This window comes from Macrobrachium nipponense, chromosome 39, assembly GCF_015104395.2.
Source record: "Macrobrachium nipponense isolate FS-2020 chromosome 39, ASM1510439v2, whole genome shotgun sequence".
Classification (NCBI taxonomy): domain Eukaryota; kingdom Metazoa; phylum Arthropoda; class Malacostraca; order Decapoda; family Palaemonidae; genus Macrobrachium; species Macrobrachium nipponense.
In genome coordinates, this window is record NC_061099.1 from 32,755,778 (window position 1) to 32,768,277 (window position 12,500).

The window sequence follows — 12,500 nt, forward strand, 5'->3', positions numbered from 1 at the left end:
ATCACTCCTTCAGGTTGGTGTTCGTACCACTTATTACTGCAAGGTAGCTGATGTTTCTTGCACAGGCTCTAACGGACGAGGGCTTTTGTTACTGAATCACGACCCTTTTTGCACTTGCTCTGTGCAAGTGCCGGACATTCGCTTGCTATGTGGTTTATGGTCTCGTTTTTCATATTAAACTTCCTACATATTATTATTATTGAAAATAAACCCACAAAATCACTTTATAACTTGTTTACTTCTAAGTATTTACATTTAATTTTACTCCACACTCGAGTACTTTCAGGCCCTATCTGTGGCCCATTTTCAAGAGATGTTTGGGATGTCAGGCTGGGTCAAGGCCCAGCAGTCTTCTGGAACTTCTTCTCGTTAAGCTGTCATTTATGTGATAGCTGTTCAGGTTTCCTTTTGAGTTGCCAATCCCCTCTTGTCGCTCTGATATCCTGAGCTGATGGTCAGTGGGATTAACCCTTGTGGTAAGGGAGTGGTCACCAAAAGTCTGTTGGGCAGAAAACCTAATCTCCAGGTCAGCAGGGTCAATCTTAGCTTCTTTTAATATCAAAGCTTGGCTTATGGGATCTTCTGAGGTAAAACCTTTGTTTCCTTCTATTATTATTATTATTATTATTATTATTATTATTATTATTATTATTATTATTATTATTATTATTATTATTACGAGCAAATTAGGAGCGGTGGGGTGGCCGGGGGTTGGAGGGGCAGGATGAAACCCCATTATAAACCATCTTAGGGGTCCCCACTATAACCCCGCCAAGTTTCATGCCCATCGGACCAGCCGTTTGGCCGTGATTGAATGACAGACGGACGGACAGACATGACGCCCACTACAGTAAGATTATTATTATTATTATTATTATTATTATTATTATTATTATTATTATTATTATTATTATTGTTGAAAGATATTCCTGCATCAGCTGCATTCAACTTGTAAATAGTCTTCTGTATTTTTCTAATAATTGCTAAAATAGAGAAGAGTATTTACAAAGTTGAATGCAGCTGATGCAGCAATATCCTTCAGTAAGAATTGTTTGAAAGAGGGTCTCCTTCCAATATATCATTATTATTATTATTATTATTATTATTATTATTATTATTATTATTATTATTATTATTATTATTATTATTATTATTTTTTATTATATTATTATTATTATTATTATTATTATTATTATTATTATTTGTATTCGCGTTTTATCTACGAATGTCAGGAAATACGTAGAAACAATGCAAGGAGAGAGGAAGAGGGAGACACTGCAGTACACCAATATTTCACAGCAGTGAAAAATACCCGGGAACCATTGAGGGTCGCATATAAATTCCTTAATCCGGAACATTCATTTTAATGCGCGGTGACATTGATGGCGCCTACAGGAGCTGACTGACATAGGAAGGAAGGAAGTCGCCCCACCACTCGTTTACGAGCGAGTTGCAGTGCAGAGTGAGTTGCACACTCTCGTGCGCTCATGCATTTGCTTTTGTTCCTCCTTTTGGTTTCCCACCTCGTGGCAATATTGCAAGAATTCGGGGGTGAACGAGTAACATGATTTTCGTTTCGGGTGGAACGTTTCTTTCCTATTTTCGAGAGGAATTCAGAGTTTGGCGAAGGGTTTCGGAGCTATTATTATAATTATCATTAAATTCCCTGACATAAAAACACTTAGTTATATATGATGAAAGGGAGAGGACGGAATTATTTGTGCCAGAATTAACAACACGCACGCACGCAAGGTAAATCAACCCACCTAATAAAACTCTTCAGAGATCAAAACACATAAGCCAAAGGAACTGAATTACGATCTCGTATATCCACCACCAGCAAAAGAAAACTTGCTTTAAAAGCGCAAAAATATTGACGATCCAGCAGCCGCGGATTCTTGCGCAGATATTTTAAGCAAAAACATAATTGTGGGTGGGTTGGATTGGGGGTGGGGGTGGGGGGGGATGGGAGGAAGTGATTGAAACTAGAATAAAATACTAGCTGCTCGTTCACTCATGCATTTTATTTGGCTTTTGTTTTCCCCTTCGTGGCAATATTGCAAGAATTCGGGTGAACGGGTGAGATGATTTTCATTTTGGGTTGAAGGTGAGACCGATTCATTTATACCTTCGAATGGAAATCGAGTTTGGTTGCAGGGTATCGGAGACATCTTATTATTATTATTCATTTATTATAATATATCTATATATATATATATATATTAATATATATATATATATATATTATACAGATATATAGTATATATATATATATATATATATATATATTTTATATTAATAGTATTAATTAAATATATATATATATATATATATATATATTATATAGATATATATATATATATATATAAAATTATATCACAGTCATCCTATTCACTGGGTGGTTTTTATAGTGTGGGGTTCCGGGTTGCATCCGGCCTCCTTAGGTGTCCATCACTTTTCTATACTATGTAGGTTGTTTTCCAGGAGTACATTTTCTATTATTATTATTATTATTATTATTATTATTATTATTTATTATTATTATTATTATTATTTTATTATTATTATTCTGTGAGTAAAAATGGCAGTATAGAGCGAATTAAAGAATTTGTTTAAAAGAGGGTCTTCTTCCAAATATTATTATTATTATTATTATTATTATTATTATTATTATTATTATTATTATTATTATTGTACTTAGGAAGCAGACCCTCTCTCAAGCATACTTTATTAAAAAGTAATGGCTACTTCAGCAGCATTACACTTGTAGAGATTCTTCTCTATTTTGCGAATAGCGGCTTTTTCAGTGCTACTTAAACAGGCTAGTAGAGCGCCTATAGAGGTCATGGTAAAAATACAGGGTCAAAATAGGTGTATATATTTGAATTTTACAGATAAACTATGATACCATAGTCATCAAAGTCATTAACGATTCTCTCTCTCTCTCTCTCTTTCTTAAAGCGAGCTTTCGTCTGAAGCTGCCAGACATCCTCGGGCTGGGAAGAACTGAGGGTGGACTGATCTTGGTGCGGTGTCCGTCCTCCTTATATCTGTGGTTGACACAAAGAAAACCAACTTAGGACTTTGCCTCAACGGAGACAGCGAGTGCCCCGCCAGATTCAAAAGCACCACCGTCAGGGCCTTCGTCAGGAGGGCCCTCTCCCACTGCTCGACCTGGCAGGACACTCACCAGGAACTCGACCGCGCCTCCCAATGTACTTGTGAATAACGGGTACTCAATAAATTAATCAGCAAGGAAATCCGCACAGCCCTGGAGAAATGGTACGGTAGTGAGAGCCCGCAGCCCCGCCCCCAGGATAATATCAAGCTGTACTACAAAGCCTTCATGAGTTCCCATTACCGTGAAGAAGAGGACGCCATTAAGAAAATTGATTTCTGATAATGTATCCCCGACTGACGACACCAAGAATATCGACTTAATCATATATTACCAGAATCGGAGGACGCGCGTCTTATTATGAAAAATAACCCCTCTCCACAGGTACGAGAACCCCTGAAGCAGACGCATGTGTACCAGTATACATGCCCAGTCCGCGAATGCAGCGGCGCCTACGTAGGTATGACTACCCATGCGACTGTCGAAGAGACTCTCGTGCCACGCCAAGAGGGGGCTATAAAGAATCACGCCCGCACCAAACATCACGAGGCCATCTCCCGAGATGTCATCATAAAGAACACGAAGATCATCGGGAAGGCCCCTGATGCCCGTCGGTTGCGCCTGCTGGAGGCGCTCCTCATCCAGCAAATAAAACCTACACTGAATACGACGCAGGAAGAATTTCTCCTCCCTACGAGTATGAGAAGACCTGCCACTAACAATGACCACCGATCATGACAACTCTATGGATGACAACGCCCCCGAACGAGGTTACTCCTGCAGCCGATAGAAATCAAAGTAGCCGTGACGTCCACAGCGTAGCGCAACGGCCCCATCAAATTGTTACAGCGCCGCTTAGGAGGTCCAGGCGGCTGCAGGATATGCTGCAACGCAACCATCGGCCCGAAGAAAGTGGCTTGAGACCTGGCCTCAGGCAGCCAATGAAAACAAGACTCACCGCCACCAGCCAATAGGAGACAAGCATGGGGCAGACCCCTTGCTGTCAACCACAGATTATAAGGAGGACGGACACCGCACCAAGATCAGTCCACCCTCAGCTTCCCAGGCCTAAGGATGTCTGGCAGCTTCAGACGAAAGCTCGCTTTAAGAAAGAGAGAGAGAGAGAGAGAGAGAGAGAATCGTTAATGACTTTGATGACTATGGTATCATAGTTTTATCTGTAAAATTCAAATTTATACACTATTTGACACCCTGTATTTTACCATGACCTCTATAGGCGCTCTACTAGCCTGTTTAAGTAGCACTGAAAAAGCCGCTATTCGCAAAATAGAGAAGAATCTCTACAAGTGTAATGCTGCTGAAGTAGCCATTACTTTTAATAAAGTATATTATTAATATTATTATTATTATTATTATTATTATTATTATTATTATTAATCTCGCGATAAAGAGTTTTTCCCACAACTAAAATTATTATTATTATCATTAGTATCATCATACTTGGGATGCAGACCATCTCTCAAGCATACTAGATTAGAAGTAATGGCTGCATCAGCCGCGTTACACTTGTGTAGAGAATTCTTCTCGAATTGGAATAGCGGCTTAATCAGTTCTACTTTTAAACAGGCTAGTAGAGCGCCTATGCAGGTCATTTTTCAAAGTCAATAATGCTCTCTCTCTCTCTCTCTCTCTCTCTCTCTCTCTCCTCTCTCTCTCTCTCTCTCTCTCTCTAGCCTGTTTAAGTAGCACTAAAAAGCCGCTATTCGGAAAATAGAAAAGAATCTCTACAAGCGTAACGCTGCTTAAGTAGACAATATTATTATTATTATTATTACTATTATTATTATTATTATTATTATTCATAATGAGCATACATTTTTATGGAGCAAAGTTCAAGCTTTTGAAATGGTCTAGCAACCTTCCTCAAAAAAAACAAAAAAAAATCTCTAGATATATATCTATATATATATATATATATATATATATATATATATATATATATATATATAGTATATATATAATATATATATATATATATATATATATATATATATAATGAACAGGAGCAGGAAGGAGTTGAATTGTTTGTGTCGAATAAACAACACGTGTAAAATAAATAATCAAATAAAACGCAAACAATCAAAATAGATATAAGCGAAATGAACTAAACTACGGCTTAATGTACCCACCAGAAAAAGAACGTGTTTCAAAGGTGCAGAAAACATCAGCTGTATGTTCACCACCTGAGATGGTCCAACAACCAAAAATGCAGGTGGAAGGGATAGAACGTTGGTTTCTCTGAGCTACTCAGTGATAAACCTGATATAAAGTTATTTAACTTGTTTCAATACCATTAAAAAAAAAAAAAAAAAAAAAAACACTTTCAAACACATGTCCTCTTAGATTATACATTAAACATGTAAAAAATGCGCCGAACGTTTCTTCGGCGCAATGGAGTTTTCCGTACAACGTATAATGCTGTTTAAAACCATCAACTATGACCCAGACCGGCAGCTCTCCAGTTGCTCACCATATGAGGCAGAGTGTGGGTGCGTCCCATGCCTTGGGAAAGCGCTGTCAGATGCACGATCCATGGCTAACTTTAACCTTAAATTTAAGAAAAATAAATAAATAAAAAAACTACGGAGGCTAGAGGGTTGCAACTTGGTCTGTTTGATGATTGAAGGGTGAATGATCAATATAACAATTTCCAGCCCTCTAGCCTAAAACTAACAAACTTTTACACTTGTAGTAGTCTCAAGGACAAATTACTCTGTATCTGCATCAGAATGGCCTCTGCTCCATCTGTGACGTGTTTGAGGAGAATATTCTATCTTAATCTGTGACATGTTTTGTGTATTTTAGTATTTCGTATTACCATCAATTTACCGTTTACGCAAAAATATCTGGAATAAGGTTCTATGCATGAGCTTAAGACAGATTTTCCATAACCGCACATATAAATTTGCACGAGTTTCATAAGCTGTAAGGTGTTTTATTAGGCATGTTGGAGTGATCATCCACAAATACGTTATCCTGTTCGGTACGGGTATATCAACCGAATAGGTCAAGGCTCTCTTACCTTGAATAGGACCTGTGTCCTCATTACTTCCATATGGAACTTATCAGCTGCATTTTTCTAACTGTTCCTTTTTTTTTTTCTTCTTTTTTTGTGCTGTTACCAGTATAATTTGATTGAAGTGTTTCTACAATATTAACTTACAGTCATCTGTAATAATCAGATGATACATTTTTAAAAAAATCTTTTTTGTGCTACAAATGCAACAGACTAAAAAATCTTACCATTAAATATAAAATGCATATACAGACAAAATGAGTTAACGAAAAGACCGGTAGAGGATTAATGGTCAAACGTTTTGAACTTATTTCGAAAGTATATATATGTATATATATATATACTATATATATATATATATATATATATATATATATATGTATATATATATATATATATATATATATATATATATATAATACAATTTTTTTTTCCCCAGTACAGCGTGAATGGCAGAACTTAAACAACACTAAAGAATGTGTCATTCTGTGTCACAAGAGAGAGAGAGAGAGAGAGAGAGAGAGAGAGAGAGAGAGGATTGCTACTGTAAACTTAACATATTATGTATATATATATATATATATATATATCTATATATATATATATATATTATATATATATATATATATATAAATGTATAAGTACTAACGAATATACAGGTTCCCTTGCCATCCTTACATTAAGACAGAAATATAAACAAAATTACATAAAATATATTACCAGAAATGAAAGTAACTTTGAGCCAAACATCAGCATAGACGATTTTAACGTTCAAGTCGTTTTTGCGGGAATTACGGCGCGATATTCGAAAGGACAAAGTTCAGTGGCAGTGAAAGTCAGAATTCCTTGTCATTCTTATGGGAAGAGAAAGAGAGAAATAGAAGAGAGAGAGAGAGAGAGAGAGAGAGAGAGAGAGAGAGAGAGAGAGAGAGAGAGAAATAACTCGCGGAGAGTGAAAGTTCTGGTTGGTGAAGGTTTTCCTGACTTTCATCTTGGTTATAACATTGTATTTTGGGATAAATGTTATGTCGTTTGTCGGGGAAATCGTCATTATTATTGCTATTGTTGTTGATGCTATTATTATTATTATTATTATTACTATTATTGTTATCATTATTATTATAATATATTATTATTTATTATTATTAGTGTTATTATTGTTATAACAAATATTGTACACGACCTTGCATACTATAAATACTTGTAAAATGTATCTTAATTCACTTTACTGTATACTCTCATAGATGACTGCCTGTGCGCTGTCGACACGTTAGAGGAATAAACCTAAGACAAATGAAAATCTTTACATGTCCTTAGGAAAATTAATACACCAGCTACTGCTGACGAGAAAAAGATAAATAAGAAGAATTGAGAAGATTCTATATAAATTAAATGCCGTTGAAACAGCTATTGTATTCAATGCTACTGCCCTCAGAGAAGGCCTTCTTCCTAACAAATATTATTATTATTATCATTATTATTATTATAACTATTATCATTATTATGATTCTTGTTGTTGTTGCTATTATTATTATTATTATTACCATTATTATTATTACTATTATTATTATTATTATTACCATTATTATTCTTATTATTAAACTATTATCATTGATTATGATTCTTGTTGTTGTTGCCTATTCTTATTATTATATTACCCTTATTATTATTACTATTATTATTATTATTATTATTATTAGTATTGTTTTTGTTGTTGTTGTTGTTGTTGTTCTTGTTCTTGTTATTATTATTATTATTATTATTATTATTATTATTATTATTATTATTATTATTATTATTGTTGTTATTATTATTATTATTTCTGAAACAAAATTGAAAGTATTGAAAAAACTAGGCCATGAAATGTACCGAAACTGTGCGGAAGCAATCTGCCATTACGTGATTTTACCACCCATAATTAAGATTAAAATTTTACAGTTAATTGCAAAGCGATGTTGAAATCCATGTATGCCACTTTTCAGAACCCTGTCATGCAAGGCCGAGGCCTTTCACCTTGTTCCATAGGAACGAATTTAGACTATGAATTATGATAATCATCTTCCACCCTCGTGTACCAGAACAAGGCGTGTTCCGACCTCCAGCTTACTCGAAGCGTGTGGTAAAATCTATGGTCAAATAGCACGTTGTTTCGCCAACGAAAATTAAAATATATAAGCTAAATTTTATTATAAATAATCGTTCCGTACTGTTTAACATGCACATTATTTCTTTCTACGTTTTCATTCCAATAAATAAATCATAAATATCCTATCCTAAAATTCCTGTATCTTGAACTCAACGCGAAAAACCTTCTTCAGACCTTTTCAGGCTTTCCCATAGAGCTTTCCTACCCCGTCCCCCTCAGCAAGAACAACATAAGCAGGAACAACAACAACAACTACAAGAAAGTAGTTTGTAGGCTTACTCCCCGAGTAAGCGATAATAGCGACTATATTCGGAACTATTGCCTTACCAGTTTTTCAAAGATTATGTGCATCGACTGGCTACAAGCAGATATCAGCCTTGAGGAACAGGATAGTAAGAAGAACTGAAAAGACTTTGTACAAAATTAATTCCACGGATGTGGTCATTTCTAATAGGACATTATTATTATTATTATTATTATTATTATTATTATTATTATTATTATTATTATTATTATTATTATTATTATTATTATCATTATTAATTATTATTATTATTATTTACGGTGAGGTAGTTTGAAGGTGCTATGACAATTAAGAGCAGGTCACATAAAAAGCATAAAAATAAAATGTTACTGTGCACCTTTGGAAAAAAAAAAAAAGTACAAACTGGCGGCAACACCTCATAAACACGACAGGTAATCAAATTCTGTACACGTAAGATCTCACCCCAACCCCCACCCCCAACCCTCTACCCCCCCCCCCCCCCCCCCCCCCCCCCCCAAGCGTCCGAATCACACGTGAGTGGCACATTCAGGAGGGCGAGAAAGATTTTACTGAAGAGAAACGAGAATAGATTATTCCACGTCTTGCTTTAGGTGACTCCAGACGAGGTAAAAGGAAATATCCCCTTACGTGACTCTAGGAAATACGCCCTCGTCTACAGTCACTTGGTGGGATATCTTTAATACTTCATCCCTAGTCACTTAGACGAGGTCATATGAAATGTCCCCCGAAGTAAACTAGACGAGGCAATATAAATTACTTGACTTAAGACGAGGTAATAAGAAATATTCCATCGTCTAGAGTCAATTATGGCGGGTATTTCTCATTCTCTCGTCTCTAGTCACTTGGAAGGCTTCACATTCAGGGTACTCGAAGTTGACAACAAGAATTAGTGCCGATTAAATATAGAATGACAAGTAAGGCTTCATAAACCGTTTTAAGTGTCTATGTCTAAAACATGTATATACATCATGGCTTCCTATTTTGGTGGAAAGGATCTCAGGGGAGCAAGCAAGGTTTTGCTTGAATGGACAGTCAGCAAATCTTGTCTACAGTATATCAGGTGGTCAGCAAGCCTTCATCAACTTCTTCTTCTTCTTCTTCTTATTCTTCTTCTTCCTCTTCTTCTTCTTTATAGCCTTCTTATAGGGGGCAGGATTTCAAGCGAGCAACAAGGTTTACCTTGAGTGAACAGTCAGGAAATCTTGTCTATTGTATTTCAGGTGGTCAGCAGACCCTCATCAACTTCTTCTTCTTCTTCTTCTTCTTCTTCTCCTTAATAGCCTTCTTATAGGTGGCAGGATTTCAGGCGAGCAAGCAAGATTTTGCCTGAGCGGGCAGTCAGCAAATCTTGTCTTTTATATATCAGGTGGTCAGCAAGCCTTCATCAACTTCTCCTTCTTCTTCTTCTTCTTCTTCTCTTCTCCACAGGGCTTCTTCAGCGTCATGTCGTAGGTGGTCCCTCGTCAGATGCTTTGCTGGTTATGGCTCCTAAAAGGATGCAACCTGAAGACTCTTATCGAACTGTGACAAATCGGAAATTACAAGGAGAGCACCGGTGTGTGTTTGTAGCCCATGAGTCACAAGTAACATTTCGGAAGGACCCCCAGGCGCAGCGCGCTTCTTTTCCACTTATTTAGCACAAAAAAAAAGAAAAAAAATTGAAAATCCTGCTGGATGTGGTTATCTCCAGAACTCGAGTCAAATTAAAGCGAAGCCAGAAATCGTCGGTTTTCTCTCTTGTTTTATTTCGTCAGCATCAGTGGCGGATTGCATGATGAGATCCGTTATGGATAATAACACTCTTGTGATAATATATGATTCCCTAAGATAACAAGTCGTATCACAGAAATATTAGACAGTTGTAGTATCACTGAAATATAAGATGGTCGAAGATTCACTGAAATATAAGATAGTTGTAGTATCACAGAAATATAATATAGTTGTCGTATCACTGAAATATAAGATAGTTGTAGATTCACTGAAATATAAGATAGTTGTAGATTCACTGAAATATAAGATAGTTGTAGATTCACTGAAATATAAGATAGATGTATGACGTACAACAACTTTTTAGACATCGACGTGCAATGCTAACTTCAAGAAAACTCGCATTCACTAAAATAGACTGCTGATTAAAGGTAATTAAAAACCATCGTTTTCGTGTAATAAAACCGTACAAACATTTGTTGCCTTAAGGCCCCCATACCCTGAACGATCGTTAGGAAAAACACTGTGTATGGGCTTGTCTGAATGCAAAAGTGGGCGGAGCTTCGTGTCTGAACGATCTCAGCGGGAATCTGTCACGACCAGGTTGCTGGCTTGCGACTTCAGTCTGTCATACACAGGTCGTTCAATGTATGGGTTTGACTGCCGATAATAACGCTATCGCGGGGGTTTCTTTTAGAGATGATGCCATGTCTTCTCGAGACAAAATCTTTGTTCAGACTGAAATCGGTGCGGAGATCGTTCATACTGTCTGAATAGTGCGTGTGTGGGTCGATAACGACAATCGTTCAGTGTATGGGGGTCTTTAGACTCCATCCGCACCTCAGTTAAACAAGTCAAAAACACAGGTCGGTAACTTATCGCGCACATATCACAAACAAGGAGAATATAAGTCGGTGAGTTATTGGTAGTTTTAACCGCTGATTCATGCGATTATCCTGCATCTGCCTTTAAAAGTTCTATGGCTCAGTTGCCAGCGTCTTTGCCTTTCAGTGCAAAGACCTGGGATCGATCCTGATGTGGGTCAGAAATTTATATTATATATATATATATATATATAATATATTATATATATACATATATATATATATATATATATAGTATATATATATATTCAAGTAATCAAAGTCCACAATTATGTAAAATGTGTATTAGAAATACATAAAAAACGGGAGCTTTCGTCTACTTGATCAGTAGACCTCATCAGCCGTTCAGACAGTACGGCTGATGAGGTCTACTGATCAAGTAGACGAAAGCTCCCGTTTTTTATGTATTTTAATACACATTTTACATAATTGTGGACTTGGATTACTTGAAGATTTTCCAGTCACTTTATGGTGATTTTTTGAGAGATATATATATATATATATATATATATATATATATATATATATATATATATATAATATCAACACACAATCACGTGTGGAACAGAAATAACTATATATATAACTATATATATATATATATATATATATATACATATACATATATATATATATATATATATATATATATATATATATATATACGTATACAGAAATAACATATATATATATATATATATATATATATAATTCACAAATATTAAGCTACAAAACAAATGCCGTTTACTATCCAATTCAACATACCCCGGGAATGAATAACACACACCTAAGGGCAATTACAACTGATGACAAACTCCTTATCAAGCGCCTCAGTGGCGTGGTCGGTATGGTGTTGGCATGCCACCTCGATCCTACAGTTGTTCCATACTGCGACTACGAAGTTTTCCTCCTGTTAAACCTTTCAAACCTCTATGCTCTAAATTTCAATTTCAACGCAGAATGACCTCATAGGTCCCAAGTGTTTGGCCTTTGGTCTAAGTTTTATACTTCATCCCAGAAATAAGATAACAGACAGAAGACGGGTAGGAGGGGGGTGGGGGGTTAGGGGAAGAGCATCCATCGCATCTGGACACGGAAGTAAAACAAAATCATAACGATGTCAAAAACACACGCCCGTGACGTCATAATCGAGAAGTTGAGGTAATTAGCCGAATGAGGCGATTGGGTCAATTAATCCTCAGGGAATTCATGAGAATTGTTGATTGAAATGACTTGACGAATGCGGTCTCTTCATATAATGATAATAATGATAAGCTGAATGAAGTCTCTTAATAGTAATAATAATAATGGCGAAACAAATC